General features: G+C 49.0%; 1 protein-coding gene across 2 annotated transcripts in view; it reads left to right on the top strand.

Annotated features, from left to right (window-relative positions):
* The first annotated feature begins 10,109 nt into the window (after positions 1-10,109).
* POPDC1 (popeye domain cAMP effector 1) overlaps positions 10,110-22,180 on the top strand; it is a 143,712-nt gene continuing 131,641 nt past the window's right edge. For both annotated transcript variants that reach the window (XM_073675773.1, XM_073675774.1), the window contains exon 1: positions 10,110-10,281. The gene's annotated coding sequence lies outside the window, so the exon portion shown is untranslated. The remainder of the gene's footprint in view (positions 10,282-22,180) is intronic.

Here is a 22,180-nt window from a genome sequence, read left to right as displayed (position 1 = left end):
TATAGTGTGACCGAGAGAGTGGTTAAAAATAAAAAAATAAATGTATACTTACCCTCCGATGGCCCGCGCTGTCTTGTTTCGCTCGGTCCCGGCTGCCCGCAGCAGTGGATTGAAAGACCTGCCGACGTCAGCGTCGCGTTACCCGTCACATGACTCTGACGTCAGCGCAGGTCCTTCAATCCACTGCAAAGTGCCGGGAAGCAAGCAGGAGCGCAGCGCGGGCCGCCAGAAGGTAAGTATACATTTATTTTTTATTTTATTCTTTTTTTACAGATTTTTTAATGGTACCTGGGTGTGGATGAGACTCTACTCTCATCTACACCCGGGTACCATCCGCACATTAGAACGCTTGGATTACGCATCTACATATACAGTGATGCGTAATCCATGCGGTCTAATGCAAGTCAATGGCAGCGAAGACGCAGCACTTCCGCAAAATAATTGGTAGTGCTGCGTTTTTTTCTGCAATGATAATCCGCAGCGGAAATTTCCACAGCATGTGCACAGCACATGCGGATTATCATTGGGGAACATTGCTGCCCTTCTACCATGCGTTTTTAATGCGTTTCCGCAGCTACAAAAACGCTGCGGAAACGCATAAAAAACGCATCATGTACACACAGCCTTACCCAATACCAGGGACAAATAGTGACATTCATCCATGACCTCCTATATTTTATATGTCAGACACAAGGACAGTTATGGAAACTAATAAACCTTAACTATAATGAGGGCCAATTAGTTTCATTAAGGTGTCCAGCATTTGATGTCCCTGGTGGTGTTTACATCAAGTGTATTCACGTCTGACAGAGTGCGGGGAGTGAGCGACGGCCGGGGCGCAGGCAGAGAGGGGTGAGCGGTGTCAGTGACTGACCCTACTCACTGTGCATGCGCCCCGGCTGTCTCTGTGCCGAATGTCTGCGGCTGGAAGAAGGTGCCGTGTGGTCGCAGACATTCATCAATCTCATTTTTTTCCCCATATAGTGTCAGGAGGTAGCGCTGTGGGCGGGTGCCTACCTTTTATGCCAGCTCTGCATGCTCATTCTTCAGCGGCTTCTGCTCTTAACAATATAGAGTAAAAGACGATGGCGGTGGAGACACAAGAATGACGGCAAAACGGTTTCAAGCAAATGACTGCCGTTGTTTTCCTGAAGCAGCTTCGCCTTGGAAAACCCAGCAGCTGCTCCAGCATCTAACAGAAGCCATGTGCACAGCCAAAAATGGTGTTTCCACCTGAAAAACTCAGCTATTTATTCCTTAAAAACATCGTGTGAACACGACCAGAGACTTTTTGTAGTACATAGGATTGTCAAAGCCTTTTCTTCTGTGTTAAAACCTCTAAGGCTTACAGGACAGGCAGGGTTCCTTATCAGGGGAAGTGGGAGAATGGTCTAAAGTAGAAATTGTGAGGCAGGACTGGGTGAGGCAGGACCGGGTGAGGCAGGACCGGGTGAGGCAGGACCGGGTGAGGCAGGACCGGGTGAGGCAGGACCGGGTGAGGCAGGACCGGGTGAGGAAGGACTGGGTGAGGTAGGACTGGGTGAGGAAGGACTGGGTGAGGCAGGACTGGGTGAGGTAGGACTGGGTGAGGAAGGACTGGGTGAGGTAGGACTGGGTGAGGAAGGACTGAGTGAGGCAGTGTGGCACCCCAGGGGTCTGGTTTTCCACAGTAATGTAATGTTATGTCTGAGAGCAGGTGGGAGGTCCTTTGGTCAGGGATCCTGTGCATGCCACACCTCCTGCCCAGTCTTGGGAGGGGAAGAACTTCCCCTGTATAAACCCGGGGCTGAGGCAGGGTGAGTCAGTCAAGGAGAGTAGAGACAAGAAGCAGCATAGGAAGAAACAGCAGAGTTACAAGGAGTCAGGGGTTGGCAGCTGCAGAGCTTGCCCTGATTAAGAAGATTTCTTACCGGACCCGGAGTCCGAGGCTGTGGGGACTAACTCCTACCCAGCAGCAGAATCCGTCAGCCAGGGGATTTCAGGTCCTCTGGCCCAGAAGCCCGAAGGCACGGTCACACGCGTGGGACCAGCACCGCCATCGTGGAGCGGAAGCCATTAGAAGGCCCCGAGTCACCGGCCATACGGGTGAGCACCACACGGTACACTCAGGGACGTGGGCTACTTACATCAGCCTCTAGCAAGGTAGCCAGAAGAGAACAGTCAGTTTGGGAGGCCTACAACTACGCCTGGCCAGGGGAGATCCCATCTGCTCAAGAACTGACCAGGCCCCGTTCGCTAGCAAGTACTCCGGGAGGGTCTATCGTTGTTACCAGTAAAGACCCTGAACTATACCGTACCGTCTCTGAGTGGTTCCTGCTACCCCCATTATCCACGTCGGCTGCCCTGAGGCCAAACCCCTCCCGTTGGGGGTTATACTATCACGCTGCACAGTCCTACCATCGGCCTCAGCGGTCTGCCCTGCAGCAGCAGCTCCCTGGCTGCACTCAACGGGTGGCGTAGTCATCAACCATTTACTACTAATAGACTGCCGTCCAGTTTGACCGGGTCACCGCCACGAGACTACAACCCTCCACGGATCCGGCTCCGGGTAAGCTCCCGCGTGCGCAACGCAGCGCGACACAGGCCCAGGGGCGCGTCAACTTTGGCGTAGTCGGCAGGATCTCGTGCCCGCAACCACCGGGTACTGCGTGCCTGAAAAGCAAAGACTGTTCAAACTTACCAGTGGTGAAGATTCCCGCTATCCGTGGAGGTTTTCCCGCCATCCGGCGCCATCTTCTACCTTCTTCCCGCCATCCGCGAAGTTTTCCCGCCATCCGGCGCCATCTTCGACCTTCTTCCCGCCATCCGTGGAGTTTTCCCGCCATTGGACGCCATCTTGAGGACGCCGCGCGGGAAGAAGAGGGGCGTGGACTCCGAAAGCGCGCGAGAACTGAAGCCCCGCCTCACGTCCGGACGTTGCGTAAGGTCCTGGAAGGAGCCCAGCAGACGCCGACGTCACAGGAGCGCGACGGAAGGTCCTCAACCCTGACGATCCACTGCGGAGCCGCGGCCTACGGAAGAGGATCATCGCAAGGTAGGCCACGGTCCACTAGGGGGGAGGAAGATGTCGGATACGGAGGAGAGCTTCACTGCCTCAACCCCCGCCAGCGCTACCGCTGCTGCAGTTATGCCCTTCACCATGCCCTATATCCCGGGAGCAGCTTGGCTACCCCAGTACTCAGGGGAGTCACATACCCTGCATGACTTTAGAGAAAAGCTGGATAGCCTCTTCCAGGTGTACCCCCTTACAGAAGAGCAAAAAGTGAGCATCCTGGTGGCCCAACTAACCGGGGCAGCCAAAAGGGAAGTAAAATCCTGGCCACCTGGGAGGAAGACTGTCGCAGGGATACTAACCCGGCTGAAGGACACCTTTGATACCCGCACCTCAGCCGAGATTAAGCTTAGATTCTACGGGTGCAAGCAGCGAGCGCATGAGAGTATAAGGGACTATGCACTAAACCTACAAGAGGCCCTGAGGGCCATAAAGCAGACCGATCCTGATGGGGTGGGAAACGAGGACAGGCTGTTGACTGAACAATTTATAGAGGGTTTATATTGCAATGCCCACCGAACCCAGTTGCGGGCAATGGCCTTACAGGATCCCCATCTGGACTTTGCACAGTTCAAGGACAGAGCCATCCGGGTGCTCCGAGAACCGGCACCGGGTGGCGTTGTGACCCACAGGCGCCCAGCTATCACTTACCACCAAGAGGCGGCGCCCTTGTCGGCAGGGCCTGTGGGAGCTGATGCGCAGGCTTTGGACAATGACCCGGCTCCAGACCTACGCCATCAGGTCCAAGAGCTAGCTAAGAGCGTTGCTGCGCTAATCCGAACTGTGCAGTCTTTACAGGTTTCCACCCCAGGGAAGATCCAGCTGGCATCCGGACCGGAGGACATCCCATGGCGTCGACCAAGGAGGACCCCACCGGCCAGAGGAAGACCCAGTGACCGATACAGTGAGGACGGACGACCCATCTGCCGCCGCTGCAATCAACCCGGACATATGGCAAGGTACTGTTCTTTAAACGGGCACAACCTGGGGTAGAGGGCCAACCCCCAGGAAAAAGATCACCAGGCCCATCGAACTGGCGCGACAGATATGTGGGAGGACGTCCAGTCTTGCCTGTGGTACTGGATGGCATTCCCATGAGTGCCCTACTGGACACCGGGTCACAGGTCACCACCATCCCGTACGTGCTCTTCAAGCAGTACTGGAATGACTCGGATATTACCCGCTACCCCGACGACGACTTGAGTATCATCGCCAGCAATGGTCAGCCCGTGCCACAGATCGGATTTAAAGAGGTGACCATCAAAATTGGTAGAGTCGAACTGGCCGCACAGGGACTGATCATTGTAGATATTGATAAACATGAGAGTCACCCAAAAATAACTCTAGGAACTAATGTAATTGAAAATTGTCTTGCAGAGGTGATTTTCCTTTTACAGCAGGTTGCCAAGAATGCCAGCTCCGGCGAGCAGCGGGTGCTCCAGAAAGAGATCCGGGCACTGATGCAACGGCAACAAGTGGAACTCTCCGGCGGTGAGATTGGTAGCGTAAGAATGTGTGACCCTTTTCCTATTGCCATGCCCCCAAAAAGTGAAATGATGATTTGGTGCCGGGCAGCTATTGGTCTGAGAGGTAGAGATTACCAGGCAATGGTAGAACCAGTTTACTCAGACAGTAGGCCCACCATTTTGACAGCACGGGGGGTGGTCAATGTACGCCATGGGAGGGTGCCCGTTCGCATAATAAATATCGGGGAGAGGGAAGTGTACCTGCCCCGGTATGCCACGCTAGCCAAATTATATATCACTAATCAAAATTCTATACAATCTGTGGAACCCTTGCCTCCATCTCACCCGGAGGAAGGTAACGGCTCTAAGAAAGACATGGAGGACTGGTGTCAGCAACTACATCTGGGTACTGACTCCACTCCCTCACATCAGAAACAAGGAGTCTATCGGGTGGTTCAAGAGTATGAGAGAGTGTTTAGTAAACACCCGTTAGACTTCGGGCGAGTCAAGGGGGTAGAACATCGCATCCCCACGGGAGATCATCCTCCCATAAAAGAGAGGTATCGACCCGTACCCCCTGCACATTACCAACACGCCAAGGGGATGCTTAGAGACATGAAGGAGGCTGGGGTAATCCGGGATAGTTGTAGCCCCTGGGCAGCCCCATTAGTTTTAGTCAAAAAGAAAGACAACACCATGAGGATGTGTGTAGATTACCGGAAAATCAACCGTATCACACACAAGGATGCGTACCCCTTACCAAGGATAGAGGAGTCATTGGCTGCTTTAAGATCTGCTAACTTCTTCTCTACCTTGGATCTCACTAGCGGGTACTGGCAGGTTCCTGTAGCAGAGGCGGACCGGGAGAAGACCGCATTCACCACCCCGATGGGACTTAGCGAGTTCACCTGCATGCCGTTCGGACTCTGCAACGCACCAGGAACCTTCCAACGCCTAATGGAGTGTTGTCTGGGCCACAGAAACTTCGAGACGGTCCTGTTGTACCTGGACAATGTCATCGTATATTCCAAGACGTATGAGGACCACCTGAAACACCTGGCGGAAGTGTTCGAGGCTCTGGCGAGTTACGGCCTAAAGGTGAAACCCTCCAAGTGTCACCTCCTGAAACCAAAGGTGCAGTACCTGGGACACGTAGTGAGCGCTGACGGAGTGGCTCCCGACCCTGATAAAATCACCGCAATTAAGGAATGGCCAAGCCCCTCCAGCGTAAAAGAAGTGCGGCAGTTCCTCGGGTTGGTAGGCTACTACCGAAGGTTTATTCCCGGTTTCACCAAAAAGGCAGCACCTATGCAGGACCTCCTGATAGGCCAGTCCCGGAAGGCCAAGAACCAGAAGCCGCCCTTCAAATGGGAAGAGCTGGAAGAAGAGTCCTTCCGCCAGCTGAAGATGGCCCTCACGGGGGACGAAATCCTGGCGTACCCGGATTATAGCCAGCCCTTTATCCTCTACACCGACGCCAGTAACGTCGGGCTAGGAGCCGTACTGTCCCAGATCCAGCAGGGGAAGGAACGAGTAATCGCCTACGCCAGCCGAAAACTGCGACCCACCGAAAGGAACCCCGAGAATTACAGCTCATTTAAGTTAGAGTTCCTGGCCGTAGTATGGGCAATCACTGAGCGCTTTAAGCATTACCTCGCTTCTTCCCGGTTCACCGTGTACACGGATAACAACCCGCTGACACACCTGGACACGGCAAGACTCGGTGCCCTGGAGCAGAGGTGGATGGCCCGTCTGTCCAACTACGAGTTCACAATTAAATACCGGGCAGGACGCTCCAATACCAACGCGGACGCCCTGTCCAGGATGCCCAACCTGCCGGACGGAGGAGAAGATCCGGAGGGACTGGAAGAAGTTGAACTCCCTGCGTTCCACCGTCATGGGACTATTCAGTATTCCCACCGGGTAAGGAGTAAGCAGGCTGCTACGTTGAACCCCTTACCCCACTACAACTGGGCGGAAACGCAAGACAGCGACCCTGCCGTCCGACTGGTGAAGGAGATGCTGACTCGGCCGGAGGCTCGCCTTGAACCAGACGCTCCGGAGGAAGCCAAACAACTATGGGCAGAGAAGAGTCGACTGTTCCTTTACAAAGGGAAGTTGTGCCGCAGAATGGTTAACTCCCGGACGCATGAATTACTCTGGCAAGTAGTGGTGCCACGAAGAGACGCAGCCATGGTGATGGAGGCATACCACGACGGAGCTGGACACTTTGGGTGGAAAAAGCTGGAGTTCCTGCTGCGCGAGCGGTTCCACTGGGTAGGCATGAGGGGGACCATCGAGAAGTGGTGCAGAGATTGTGGCCCGTGCAACCTGAGAAGGAAGGACCGAGCCAGCCAGAAGACTCCCCTGCAGTCCATCGTCACCCGGCAACCGTTGGAACTGGTAGCCTTGGATCATGTAAAACTGACCCCAAGCAGAAGTGGCTACGTCTACGCGTTAACCATCGTGGATCATTACTCCCGGTTCTTGGTTGTCGTCCCCGTCAAGGACTTAACGGCTCAAACAGCAGCTAGAGCCTTCCAGCAGCACTTCTGCCGTCCACACGGGTACCCGGACCAAGTGCTGACGGACCAGGGACCTGCCTTTGAAGCGGAGGTCTTTCAGGAATTCTGCAATCTGTATGGCTGCCGGAAGATAAGGACGACACCCTACCATCCGCAGACTAATGGACTTTGTGAAAAAATGAACCAGGTGGTAATGGATCTTCTAAAAACGTTGCCCCTGGAAGAACGCAGTCTGTGGCCTGAAAAGTTGCCCGATCTGGTGGACCTATACAACCACATCCCGGTAGGTTCCACCAACTGTACCCCGGCTTACCTAATGAGGGCAAGACCTGGTAAGTTACCTGTTGACCTGGAAATGGGAGTCCTGACCCCCGAGGACACTTCACCAGAAACAGACTGGGACACAGAGAGGCAGCAGCAGTACCGGAGAGTACAGGAGAGCGTGGAGCGAAGTCTCTGTCAGGCTAGGGAAAGACAAGAGAAAACTTACAACCAGTATGCTCCCGCTGTTCCCCTGGTACCCGGAGAGCAGGTCTTGAAGAGGAAGAGACGGCTCCACAAGTTGGACGACCAGTGGGAGAAGGACCCGTACACCGTACTGCCCTCAAGCCACGAGAACCCGAAGGTCTGTACCATCAGTAAAGACGGAGGGGAAACCACAGCCATTGTATCCCGGGACCACCTGAAGAAGTGTCCCGAACAACTGAGGAACCCTGAAGAGGAACAAGAAGACCATCGACCTGTGGAAGAAAGGGAAGATATGGTTAGTACCGTGCTCGGGGACTTCCCTCAGTCTTGGACTCAAGTCAATGGTGCAGTTGTGGTACCCGTACTCACCTTCCTCCAACCATCATCCCAAGAACCTACGGAGCAACGGGTAGAGCTGGAAGAACAGCCGGTCCAGGAGGCAGAAGACTCCACACAAGCAGAACAGGAGAATCAACCCTCTGCTTATAGTGAGCCTGCCGTACCCCTAGTGAGACAAAGAGCCGGTAGACAGCTGCCCAGTTTACCCTTGACAGCTCCTACACCCTGTAGTTCAGGGCCAGACAGTCAGCTCCGTAGGTCCACTCGGGCCACTAGAGGCCAGTTACCCGCACGCTGGAGAATTTGAAGTGTATAAATTGTTTTATTTATGTTTTTCTGTGTCTTGTTGCTTGTGTATAATTTTGTGTTTCTAGTTAATTTTAGGGATCCTTGGTGGATTTACCGGGAATCCTTGTACATAGTTGGAGCGTAACCCAGGATGGACTAGAGACTGTTAAGGACTCGGGGTAGGACAGACCCCTACCTGGTTACGTCTCCCTGTGTTGGTGGAATGGACACCTTGCTTTCTTCAGAGACTGCACCCGGTTGCGGACACGCCGTAACCATCTTTATATGTTTTCTTATTGTATTATTAATGTTTTTGCCTTGTTATGTTTTTCTAAATGTGTTTAGTCCCGGAGTACTAAATTTCACTAGGGGGGAATGTGGCACCCCAGGGGTCTGGTTTTCCACAGTAATGTAATGTTATGTCTGAGAGCAGGTGGGAGGTCCTTTGGTCAGGGATCCTGTGCATGCCACACCTCCTGCCCAGTCTTGGGAGGGGAAGAACTTCCCCTGTATAAACCCGGGGCTGAGGCAGGGTGAGTCAGTCAAGGAGAGTAGAGACAAGAAGCAGCATAGGAAGAAACAGCAGAGTTACAAGGAGTCAGGGGTTGGCAGCTGCAGAGCTTGCCCTGATTAAGAAGATTTCTTACCGGACCCGGAGTCCGAGGCTGTGGGGACTAACTCCTACCCAGCAGCAGAATCCGTCAGCCAGGGGATTTCAGGTCCTCTGGCCCAGAAGCCCGAAGGCACGGTCACACGCGTGGGACCAGCACCGCCATCGTGGAGCGGAAGCCATTAGAAGGCCCCGAGTCACCGGCCATACGGGTGAGCACCACACGGTACACTCAGGGACGTGGGCTACTTACATCAGCCTCTAGCAAGGTAGCCAGAAGAGAACAGTCAGTTTGGGAGGCCTACAACTACGCCTGGCCAGGGGAGATCCCATCTGCTCAAGAACTGACCAGGCCCCGTTCGCTAGCAAGTACTCCGGGAGGGTCTATCGTTGTTACCAGTAAAGACCCTGAACTATACCGTACCGTCTCTGAGTGGTTCCTGCTACCCCCATTATCCACGTCGGCTGCCCTGAGGCCAAACCCCTCCCGTTGGGGGTTATACTATCACGCTGCACAGTCCTACCATCGGCCTCAGCGGTCTGCCCTGCAGCAGCAGCTCCCTGGCTGCACTCAACGGGTGGCGTAGTCATCAACCATTTACTACTAATAGACTGCCGTCCAGTTTGACTCCCTGGGCACGGACCGGGTCACCGCCACGAGACTACAACCCTCCACGGATCCGGCTCCGGGTAAGCTCCCGCGTGCGCAACGCAGCGCGACACAGGCCCAGGGGCGCGTCAGCAGGACAGGGTGAGGCAGGACTGGGTGAGGAAGGACGGGGTGAGGAAGGACTGGGTGAGGTAGGACTGGGTTAGGTAGGACTAGGTGAGGTAAGACTGGTGTGAGGAAGGACTGGTGTTAAGGACTGGGTGAGGCAGGACTGGGTGAGGAAGGACTGGGTGAGGTAGGACTAGGTGAGGTAAGACTGGTGTGAGGAAGGACTGGTGTTAAGGACTGGGTGAGGCAGGACTGGGTGAGGAAGGACTGGGTGAGGTAGGACTGGGTTAGGTAGGACTAGGTGAGGTAAGACTGGTGTGAGGAAGGACTGGTGTTAAGGACTGGGTGAGGCAGGACTGGGTGAGGAAGGACTGGGTGAGGAAGGACTGGGTGAGGTAGGACTGGGTTAGGTAGGACTAGGTGAGGTAAGACTGGTGTGAGGAAGGACTGGGTGAGGAAGGACTGGTGTGAGGCAGGACTAAGTGAGGCAGGACCGGGGTGAGCCATCATGCTCTGCTCCCAGTGCCCTGTGACTGCTCTTATCACTGCGCCCATTATCTGCGCCAACTTCAGCAGCGGCTGCCGGGCTCTCACTGATGTACTGATGTCGGCACATCCCTCCTCCTCCTCCTCCCGCTGTCCCTGTCCGTCTCTCCTCCTCCCCAGCAGTGAGGGAGCTGCCGCTGCTATGAAGGGGAGTGTGCGCGGCTCAGGCTGCAGCCTCCCCTCTTCATGCCTATTTTAGTCACGTCTTCCCGGCTGCTCGTCAGCTCCTCAGTGACAAACTTTCCCGGGACGGCGCTGTCCAGAGCCAGGTAAGAGGCGGGCGGCCGGGCGGGAGCGGCGCTAAACTTCCCCTGTCCCCTCACAGCGAGCCGCTGGTTCCCTGCCGAGTATCCCGGGGTGTATGGCTGCAGACATGTCGTGTCCCGTTCACTTGTAGGACACAGTGACAAGTGCAGGAGAGGAGCTCAGCCCCACCGTCACTCAGTACCGGAGAGGAGACGCTGAATATTTCATGAGCTGTGGGGAAGCCTGTGGAAACTTTCCCCCTGCCCTGAGGAGCTGGCGCTGCTGGCAGACATGGAGGCTTCTCTGGTGACGAGCTGTGGCAGTTATACTATCGGGTTCACATCATACTACTCCAACATTTTCAGTAAAAACCACTAAAATCTGCTAAAATTGTCACAAAATTAAGCATTAAGTTTCTGATTCCAATATTTATATATTACTGCCCTAAAGTTTTAGGCGAGAGGGATGCTGTAACATAAGAATACGCTGCGTGAATGGATAAACATGAAATGCAAAGTGAAAGAACTAAAGAGAAATCTAAGACGGGTGGCTACCTGGTGTGATCGCCCTTTGCCATTAAAAAGTATATAAGCATTAGGCTGTGTGCCCACTATGCATTTTTTAAGCGTTTCCGCAGTGGCAATTCTGCTACAGAAACGCTTACAAAACGCATGGTAGAAGGCCTGCCATGTCCCCCAATGATAATCCGCATGTGCTGTGCACATGCTGCGGAAATTTCCGCTGCGGATTATCATTGCGGAAAAAAACGTAGCACTACCAATTATTTTGTGGAATCGCAGCGTTTTCGCCGCCATTGACTTTCATTGAATCACATGACATCCGCATCACTGGATCTGTACATACGGATAACATGCAGTTCAATGTGTGGATGGTACCCGAGTATGGAGACGAGGAGACTCTCCTCCGGACCCGGGTACCATAGTACCTGTAAAAAAAAGAATAAAATAAAAAATATACATTATACTTACCTTCTGATGGTCCTTGTCCTGGCTTGCCGGCAGCTCGCGGTAGACTAAAAGGACCTGCGGTGACGTCATTTAGTCGTGTGACGGGTCACACGACCGCTGACGTCGGCGGTCGCATGACCCGTCACATGAATAAATGACCTCATGGCAGGTCCTCGAGTTCACCGAGAGCTGCCGGCAAGCCAGGACAGGGACACCGGGGGCCATCGGAAGGTAAGTATATATTTATTTTTTACCATTCTTTCGGTCACAGTATATAAATCCATGCTGTTTGCATGGATTTATATAGTGTGACCAAGTTGACAAGCACTTTCCAAGTGATGCTAAAATCGTTTGGAAAGCGCTTGACAACCCTTATGCGGAAATGCATGTGAAGAACGCTTCACTTCCGCATGTCCCTGGCAGGAAAACGCATGTACAATCCACATGTACAATCCGCATGCGTTTTTTCTGCCAGGGAGATGCAGAAACGCTCAGGAAAAATCCGGAGCATTTCTGCATCGTGGGCACATAGCCTTAGTGTTTAAAGGTTTACTTGCAAGGGCTTACTTGTTAAAGCAACCTGTGCAGCAGGAGGGGCCCTATAGGAAAGGGGGCCCGTCTCTACCTCCACAGCAGGTGGAATTGTGCATTATGATGAGCTTTTTGCCTCCTCAAGGGCCCATATAATGCTCTTGCACAGGGGTCGTCACAGTCTATGAAGGAACTCGTCAAGGGGGCTGTTCCAAACACCTTGGAGAACTAACCACAGATCTTCTGTGGATGTAGGCTGCACAAATCCTTCTGTCTCTTCATATAATCCAGACAGACTTGATAATGAGATCAGGGCTCTGTCGGGGGCCATATCATCACTTCTAGGAATCCTTGTTCTTCTTTTACTTTAGTTCTTAAAGAGGTTGTCCACTTTTTCATTGATGGCCTATCTTTAGGATAGGTCATCAACGTCTGATCAGCCGTGGTCTGACACCCGGCACCCCGGCCGATCAACTGTTTTGGGCGGCCGCAAATACTTGCCAAGCTGCTCCGTCTACTTGTAGTGGCCGAGGCTTGGTACTCCACACCCACCTCCTATTCAAATCAATAGGAGGCGGATGTGTAGTACCCTGCGGCGGCCACTACAAGTAGACGGAGCAGCTCGGCAAGTAAGTTCTTGCGGCTGCCAATAGCAGTTGATCGGCAGGGGTGCCGGGTTTCAGACCACTGCTGATCTGACATTTATGACCTATACTAAGGATAGGCCATCAGTGTAAAAGTGGACAACCTCTTTAATGACATTGGCTGTGTGTTTCATGTTGTTGTCCTGCTAAAGAATAATTTTAGAGCCAACCAGAAGCCTCCCTGATAATATCGCATGATGGATAATTATTTTCCTTAATAAGATAATCTCCCCATATGCCAAGATGCTGAGTTATTTATAGGGTTGTCGAGAAACGTGTAAGGGTGCATTCACACTTAGTCTTTTTGCTGAGTTTTTGAGCGGAAACTCTCCAAAATCCTCCTCAAAAACTTGGAGTTACTGCTGCAAAAAGACTGAACACATCCTAAAATCAGCAGACAATGTGATAACATAATAAAAGAAGCATTACTCATCTTTCAAAACCCTCACCATTCAAGCACGGATAGGTCATGAGCATATTTTCAACCAGTGTCTGGCCTCTGTGGTTGAGGCCAGTGATTGGCTGCAGAGGTCACATAAATAATTTCATTATATTCACTAAATCCTGGACAACCCCTTAAAGGTACAATGTATTTTCAGATTTGCATGATGAAGTCAGATGGTTTGAATAGAAACTATGTAGGCAAAGAGTTAGATTGTACCTTGCATGTGTGACACCCCAGGGGTCTGGTTGCCACAGTGATAGAGATATTACGTCTGAGAGCAGGTGGGAGGTCCTTTGGTCAGGGATCCTGTGCATGCCACACCTCCTGCCCAGTCTTGGGAGGGGAAGGACTTCCCCTATATAAACCCGGGGCTGAGGCAGGGTGAGTGAGAAAGAAGACAGAACAAGAGTAGAGAAGAGAAGCAGCATAGCAAGAAACATCAGGAGCTCTGTGGGGAGCGGTGTTACAAGGAGTCAGGGGCTGGCAGCTGCAGAGCTCGCCCTGACTGAGAAGATTTCTTACCGGACCCGGAGTCCGAGGCTGTGGGGACTAACTCCTACCCAGCAGCAGAAACCGTCCGGCAGAGGATTTCAGGTCCTCTGGCCCAGAAGCCCGAAGGCACGGTCACACGCGTGGGACCAGCACCGCCATCGTGGAGCGGAAGCCATTAGAAGGCCCCGAGTCACCGGCCATACGGGTGAGCACCACACGGTACACTCAGGGACGTGGGCTACTTATTCCCGCCTCTAGCAAGGTAGCCAGAAGAGTACAGTTAGTTGGGAAGGCCTACAACTCCGCCTGGCCAGGGGAGATCCCATCTGCTCAAGGACTGACCAGGCCCCTATCACTAGCAAGTACTCCGGGAGGGTCTATCTTTGTCACCAGTAAAGACCCTGAACTACACCGCACCGTCTCTGAGTGGTTCCTGCTACCCCCATCATCCACGTCGGCTGCCCTGAGGCCATACCCCTCCCGTTGGGGGTTATACCATCCACGCTGCACCATCCTTCCACCGGCCTCAGCGGTCTGCCCTGCAGCGGCAGCTCCATAGCTGCATTCAACGGGTGGCGTAGTCACCAACCATCTACTGCTAGTACATCGCCGCTCAGTTTGACTCCCTGGGCACGGACCGGGTCGCCGCCACTAGACTACAACCCTCAAGAGATCCGGCTCCGGGTGAGCTCCCGCGTGCGCAACGCAGCGCGACACAGGCCCAGGGGCGCGTCACATGTTCCTGAGAAATGTGTGTGTATGTGTGTACTACATCATCCTTCTACTCCAGCCATGTATGTTTACGGAGTGGAGGGCATCTAAAGGCCCAATGCACATTAGACTCATGTCGGAAGGAATGACCAACAGTTTAGTTTGTATAGGGGCTCTCAGACACTCCACCGACAGATGATTCTGGGGGAGGAAATGATCGGCATTTTGGAAATTTAACAGCCAATCCTTCTGTTTGCAGAGGAGCTAAACCGCTGCCAGAAAAGTCTGGCAGCTTCTTTCTCATTCCTTTCTTTTCTCATTCCTGTGTCTGGGGGAGTCGCAAGAGATAGCTATAGACCTAACATTTGTATGGCCGCCAGTGTGCAGAAGCTCAAGCTTATCAATAAAAATGTAATGTTGTGTATCAGCATGTAACAATTACATGCCGGAATTACCAGTATCCAAAGAGAATATTGACGTTTCCAGGGCTGTGGAGTCGGTGTCCATTTTGTGGAGTCGGTATAAAATGGACTGACTCCCAAATATATAATAAATTGGGTACAGTAGTTCAATGCAGGATGTTTTCATAAGAATTTGTGGAAGTTATGAAATGTTCTATAAATGTCTGTTCTGTTCCTGGATCTCGGCTTGTAGTTGAGATGAATCTGTGCTGCACTTTATATACATGCTCAGTAGTGAGGAAGTGCTGTGGTACCAGAGTCATGGAGTCAGGGAAATTGAGGAGTCGGTGCTTTGGCTTACTGATTCCACAGCCCTGCATTTAACGGTCATAAAGAAGGGCGTTTAAAGTTGTAGTTCTCGTAATATATTTGGTTCCATTGTATAAATGATAGTAAATTTATCTGTGATTTTTATCATGTTTTTCTAGTAGTTGAAGCTCAACGTTTGTGATACTGAATGGGGTTGTATAGAAATCCAGTTCCTTTTTTCCATATATCATTTCAATTAACGTGAATCTGTCACCAGGGTTTTGCAACTTCATCTAAGAGCATGGTCATAGACCCTGATTCCAGCGATGTTACTGAGCTGCCTGCTGCAGTTTTGATAAAATCACTATTGTATTTGCTGCTCATCTAGCAGTTCTCTGAATGCTGAGCTCTATATAACCCCGCCCACACCATTAATTGGCAGCTTTGTGTGTACACTGCGCATACTCAGAAAGATGCCAATCAGTGATGGGGGTGAGGTTATGCAGAGCTCATGAATATGGAGGACTACATGGCAGCAGGTTTACTAGTCTTCTAGTAATAAGCTCATGCTGATTAGACAGTGATTTTATCAAAACTACAGCAAGCAGCCCTGTAAGTGACACATTGCTGGATTCAGGACTTCTGCCCCTACATCATGATGCTCTCAGATTAGGTGGCAATAACCTGCTGACAGATTCCCTTTAAATGATACAATTGTGGATACCACAAGAATAGCTCACTACATTCATCTGGTTTACAGGATTGTGGTAATATTCCTTGTAATATCCCTAATGGATTAGAGGTTGAAGGTTATCTTATAACAACCCCTTTTAAATCTAGCTTCAATGGAAAAATGTAGCATTACATGATATAATACATGGACAGGCCGGGTTAGAGTGACTTTCCATTTTGACTCCTAGAAGGGTCAGTGTACCCACCTGAACCCAGATAGAAAGCTCCCAAGGACACACAAGAATAAGGATTTTCTTCATAGTAACTGAAACAATTTTCACATCTTTAAATTAAAGAACACAAATAGCAAAATTAAATAATTTATACTAAACCCCAGACCACAATATTTATTGAAAGTTAACACTTCAAAAATACACGTTTTAAGCTGAAAATGTAAAAAAAAAATATTTGCTGCTAACAGAGGTGTTGTTGGCAGCCATGTCCACCTTCATATAACTTTGACATATTTGTGCTTAAAGGTGTTGTCCACTTTTATGCTAAAAGTCTGCAGTCACATAAAGTAATTATATGTGACTGCAGACTTCTGAATCCTTATTGCGCACAAATCACACACTGTCATGATTCTCCAGTGTTGGCCGCGAGAGCGAGCATCAAGTAACCGCAAGTATGCGAATTGCATTCCGACTAGACATGTGCGGCCTCACTTGAATTGAGCAAACCCGTACAAGTCTAGTCGGAATGTGGCCAGAAGTATGCAAATCACATACTTGCGGTCATGTGACCGCTCGCGCTCACTACCGACACAAGAGAATCCTAACAATGTGCGGTGCACACCCTGTAAAAATTTAGAAGTCAGTAGTCACATAGAGTGACTTCAGACTTTTAGCAGAAGACTGGACAACCCCTTTAAACACAAAACCAATGTACGCTTGTATATACTACAAGAATCGCATAAGAGATTGCTTTAGTACTTTTGGGAGTACAGAAGTCAAGCAGATTTTGGCCTTCATCCAATTAGGTTATGTGCCCACAATGCAGAAATGCTGCATATTTTTTCCGCTTCTCCCTGCCAGGAAAAATGCATGCGTTTTTTACATGCGTTTTTCCCGCCAGGTAGAAGCGTTTGTCAAGCGTTTTTGTATGCATTTCTGCATGCGGGTTATCAAGCTCTTTTCCAAGCGATTTTAGCATCTCTTGGAAAGTGCTTGAAAACTTGGTCACACTATATAAATCCATGCAACCGGCATGGATTTATATAGTGTGACCAAGTAATAGTTAAAAAAAAGAATAAAATGGTAAAAAATAAAGATTATACTTACCTTCCGATGTCCCCCAGTATTTTCTCCGCTCCGTCCGGTCTCCCCGGTGTCTCGCGGTGGTGTGAAAGGACCTGTGATGATGTCATTGAGTCATGTGACAGGTGTAAAAAAGGAGAGTCTCCTCTTCTCCAAACCTGGGTACTATCCGCACATTGAAAGGCATATTATCCGTGTGTGCAAATGTGCTGACACGGATAATATGTGTTTCAATGCAAGTCAATGGCGGCAATTACGCTGCGTGTCCACAAAATTAATGGACATGCTACGTATTTTTCCGCAATGATAATCCGCAGCGGAAATTTCCGCAGCATGTGCACAGCACATGCAGATTATCATTGGGGACCATGGGGCACGTATTACCAAGCGTTTTTTAAGCATTTTCGCTGCGGAAATTCCACGGCAAAAACACTTGAAAAACGCATAGTGGGCACGCAGCCTAAATGTGTTAAAAATGTACACTGCACACCCAAAACAGTTACTATGCTGCCAAAATGTATATTTTATAAGAACGAACAGAGCATTGCATGTGAAAAATTATCAAAAATAAATATAACTTAATAATTTGTATGCACCATCACCTACACACAAATTGCATCAAATAGTAATTGTAAGCAATAATTGCATGAAAATTTTAATTAACAACTAAAAAGCAAATCCCTTATTCAAGCAAGTACTCTGTGAAAAACTGTAAGTAAGGAGTCTGTATAGACAGCAGGTGAAATAAGTATACATCACCAATTTTCTAAGTAAATATATTTCTAAAGGTGCTATTGCCATGAAGTCCTGACCAGATGTAGGTAACAACCCATCCAATCCACACAGGCAATGAAATCAACTCATAGATTTCCATAAATTAAGTTATGTGTAATAATGAAAAATGACACAGCAAAAAAAGTATTGAACACGCTTACTGAAATGTATTGACTTCGTACAAAAAACATTGTTAGTGATGACAGCTTCAATATGTCTGCTGTATGGAGAAACTAGTCGCATGCATTGCTTAGGTGTTATTTTGGCCCATTCTTCCACATGCTCTTCAGATCCTGAAGGTTCTGTGGGCTCCTTCTATGAACTCTGAGATTTAGTTCCTAATCAGATTCAGGTCAAGTGATTGGCTAGGCCATTCTATCAGCTTTATTTTCTTTCTCTGAAACCAATTGAGAGTTTCCTTGGCTGTGTGTTTGGGATCTTTGTCTTGCTCAAATGTCCTGCCTGTTTCATCTTCATCAACCTGGTAGATGGCAGCAGATTTTTAGCAAGAATGTCTCGGTACACTCGTCCATTCATTCTTCCTTCAATTACATGAAGTTTGCCAGTGCCATATGCTGAAAAACTGCCCCACATCATGATGTTCCCACCTCCGATCTTCACTGTTAATATTGTGTTTTTGGAGTGATATGCAGTGCCTTTTCGCCTTCCACCATGGTGTGTATTATGGCATGCAAAGATTTAAATTTTGGTCTCATATGACCAGACTATATTCTCCCAGTATTTCACAGACTTGTTTAAATGTTTTTGAGCAATAATTAAATGCTATTTTTGCTCAGTAATGAAGTCTTGCATGGTGAGCATGCATACAGGCCATGGAAGTGCATTACTTATTGTTTTCTTTGAAACATTTTTACCTGCTGATTCCGGGTATTTCTGCAGCTTTCCACAGGTGGATGTTGGCTCTTGGACAACTCTTCTGATTATTCTTTTCACTCCTATGTCTGAAATCATGTGGGGAACACTTGGTCATGAAATTATATTCTTTCCACTTCCAAATTATGGCTCCAAAAGTGCACACTGGAACCTTCAGTAGTTTAGAAATTCTTTTGCAACCAATGTCATCAGTATGGTTTGCAACAATAAGGTTGTAAAAGTCTTGAGACATCTCATTGGTTTTACCAATCATGAGATGTTTCTTGTGGGGCACCTTGATAATGAGACACTTTTTTATAGTCCATCAGTTGAACCAGCTGATATTATTTTTCACTAAATGGCAGGATTGCTTTCTAATTGCTGAAAAAATTCAGCTGGTGTCTTGACTTTCTATGGCTCTTTGCACCTCTCTTTCTTCATGTGTTCAGTCCTTTTTCCCTGTGTCATTTCTCATCATTACACATAACTTAATTTATGGACATCTATGGTTTGATTAATTTTCCTGTGTGGATTGGATGGGCCCATTTCATGTCAGTTGCACCTTTATGGCGAGAATTTCATGTCAATAGCACCTTTATAAATATATTTGCTTAAAAAATTGGTGATCTATTCAATACTTATTTCACATGCTGTATTTATACCTTCATATCAAGGTTCATGTTAAAGGGGTTTTCGCCTTTCAATTTTTTTTATATTAATTACATTAAAAATGAAAAGGCCATCTATTATTCACCATCCTCACTCCTGCCACCACCACCTCCCAAGTCATCCTGAATCAGCGACCCTTCTGAGAGGATGGGGCCCGCAGCTTCGTCTGACTCCTGCCGTATCAGCCGCCAACCTTCTTTATCTGTGACCCTGCTCCACCGATGCCGCCCCCCAGGTAAAAAAGTGTGTGTTATAATACAAAAAATACAGTATTTTTTTTTATTTTTATCACGGTTATCATTATAAAAAGAATACCTCTTTTCACAAGAAATATTGTTCCTATTGGATAACAGGCAAATGAATAGGAGCAATGGAAGAATACAGTGGACACTTATGACCCTGAGGCCTCATTCAGACTTCAGTCATTTTTCTGGTATGCAAAAAAAAAAAAAAAATAGTTCAAGTGTTTTTGATCTGATTTTCATCAATATTTGGTCACTGTGTCTGTTTTCACCATCCGTGTTTCTTCTGTGATTGTCTCGTATTAAAAAAAATAATTTGCAAAGCTTCATCTATCCGGTACAGTGTTAATCACGAACAGCCATCCATGTGCTGTATGGGATATTCATGAACCTATAGAATTGTATGGGTGATTCTGATCAGTGACTCGGATGAAAGACGGACATGTCTTAAGTGACTCTTTTTTTTTTTTTTTTTTTTTTTTAGCAGAAACACAGTCCACAAAAAAACTTGGATATGTGAACTGTCCCATGGATTATATTGGGTACTTGTTCACATTCCATGGGTTTGTTTTTACCATCAGTGTTTTTCACGGATGAATAAATAAATAAATGACAAAGCTTCTCCTATACATTTTAGGACGCATTCACACATTCAGTATTTTACATCAGTATTTGTAAGCCAAAACCAGGAGTGGAACAATCAGAGAAAAACTAGAATAGAAACATGTCACCGCTTCTGTATTTTTCACCCACTCCTGGTTTTGGCTTACAAATACTGATGTAAGATATTGCCCAAATACTCAGTGTGTGAACGTGGCCTCATGTTAAATAGGGACAGCACACGGATGGTACACGGATAACATCCGTGTGCTGCACATGTTTTTCACGGACCCATAGACTTGTATTGGCCCTTGTCATCCGTGATACTAGAAAAAAAATGGACATGGCACCATCTGTTTTGCATGGACACACAGTTTGGGAAAAAACACTTCACGTGAATTCGACCATACATTAGAATGTGTATGTGTTGTGTATTGTATCCGTGAAAATTTTGTGAATGAGACCTTAATAGGACTGCATAGTCAGTTAGCAAAGTCCTGTTAAAGCGCACCTGTCAGCAGGATTGGGCTTAGTAAATGACACTGCATGTGCTCTGGTGCTCTCATTATGTATTCATGTATTCCTATCTCTGGCCTCTGACAGGTCACTGTGCTTTCAGTGACCTGTCCACTATTTTAAATACTGCCTGTTTAATTTCTCTGCCCATGTGAAAATGGCCGCCTGATGCCTGCACATGCGCAGTAGCATCTTTCGGTTGCCGAGAGATGCCACTGCCCACGCGCGGGCGCAATATTGCTTTTGAAAAAAGAATGTGGGTGCAGCAATATGGCGCCACGCATGCGCAGTAGCATCTTGGCAATCAAGAAATCCTACTGCGTGGGCGGCGGGAGCCATATTTCTGCAGATATGTTTCGGTTTCCTGCAGCAATACAGCTCCCGCTGCCTGCGCTTGCGCAGTAGCATTTCTCGATTGCCGAGATGCTACTGCGCATGCACGGGTGTCGGGCGGCCATTTTGGGATATGTAAATTTCATATGGGCCTGGAAATTAAACAGGCAGTATTTAACATAGTAGGCAGGTCACTGAAAGCACAGTGACCTGTCAGAGGCCAGAGATAGGAATACATGAATACATAATGAGAGCACCAGAGCACATACATATCATTATGGCAGAACTGAAACTAAAGATTATAAAAGAACCATTGAACGGATTTCATCATCTAAGGTATCATTTTGCTCAGTATAATGGCGCCCACCTGACAGTGTATGTAGTTTACTAAACACAATCCTGCTGACAGGTGCGCTTTAAATTGATCTAATCATAATTTTGTTCTAGATAATGAAACTTACTGGCTTAAATTGTTGAGATCTTGCTTGGTAAAAAATAGTCAATGTTCATCCAGTTTCTTTTTAACTCTTTTCTGTCTTTGGCTAAAAAGACAGCATTTGTTTTAGAAAAATGCTGGAGTTTTTAAAGAGATTGTTCACTACTTTATCATTGATGGCCTAACATTAGGATAGGTCATCAATGTCTGATCGGTGGGGGTGCGACACCCTGCACCCCCACTGATCAGCTGTTCTCGTTGACTGGAACTGACCAGTTACAGTGCTGCATAGTGCAAGCTCAGTCTACTGTATAGTGGCCGCTGCTGGGAACTGCATGTCCCCCTCCTATTCAAATCAATAAGGGACAGATGTGCAGTACCCAGCCGTGGCCACTATACAGTAGACGGAGTAGTGATCTGCAGCTCCATAACTGGTCAGTTCCGGCCGACACCGAGCACAGCTAATCGACAGGGATGCCGAGTGTCGCACTCCCACCGATCAGACATTGATGACCTATCCTAAGGATAGGCCATCAATGTTAAAGAAGTTGTGCATTACTTTATATTATTCCCCCAATGTATCCCCCCGGGGCCCCTAAGACTTTTTGTAAATACCTTATGTTTCTGATAATGCCTGTGAGCGGCGCTATTGGTGGCCACTCACAGGCGACAAGTGAGCCGTGACTCAGCGCTGGGGTCCCCGCGGTGGCTGCTGGGTACCCCGCGGTGGCTGCTGGGTTGTGGGCGGGGCTACCCCATGCGTCACACCCAGCATCCACCACCCGCTTTCCCATTGAATGGGGAGAGGCAGAGTGCGCGGTGGATGCCGGGTGTGACGCGGGGGGGGTAACCCTGCCCACAGCCTGGCATCCACCATGGGACCAGGAAGACAAAGACCCCCGGCTGCTTCCAGCACTTTTCGTGACATCAGCGGATGTCAGAGCCGGCTGCAGCCGGGGGTCAGGTGATGCCTGTGAGCGGCCAGTGATA

This window comes from Phyllobates terribilis, unplaced genomic scaffold (genome assembly GCF_046119375.1).
Source record: "Phyllobates terribilis strain yellow unplaced genomic scaffold, ASM4611937v1 Scaffold_3__8_contigs__length_932513732, whole genome shotgun sequence".
Lineage (NCBI taxonomy): Eukaryota > Metazoa > Chordata > Amphibia > Anura > Dendrobatidae > Phyllobates > Phyllobates terribilis.
This window is presented reverse-complemented; position numbering and strand designations above follow the sequence as displayed.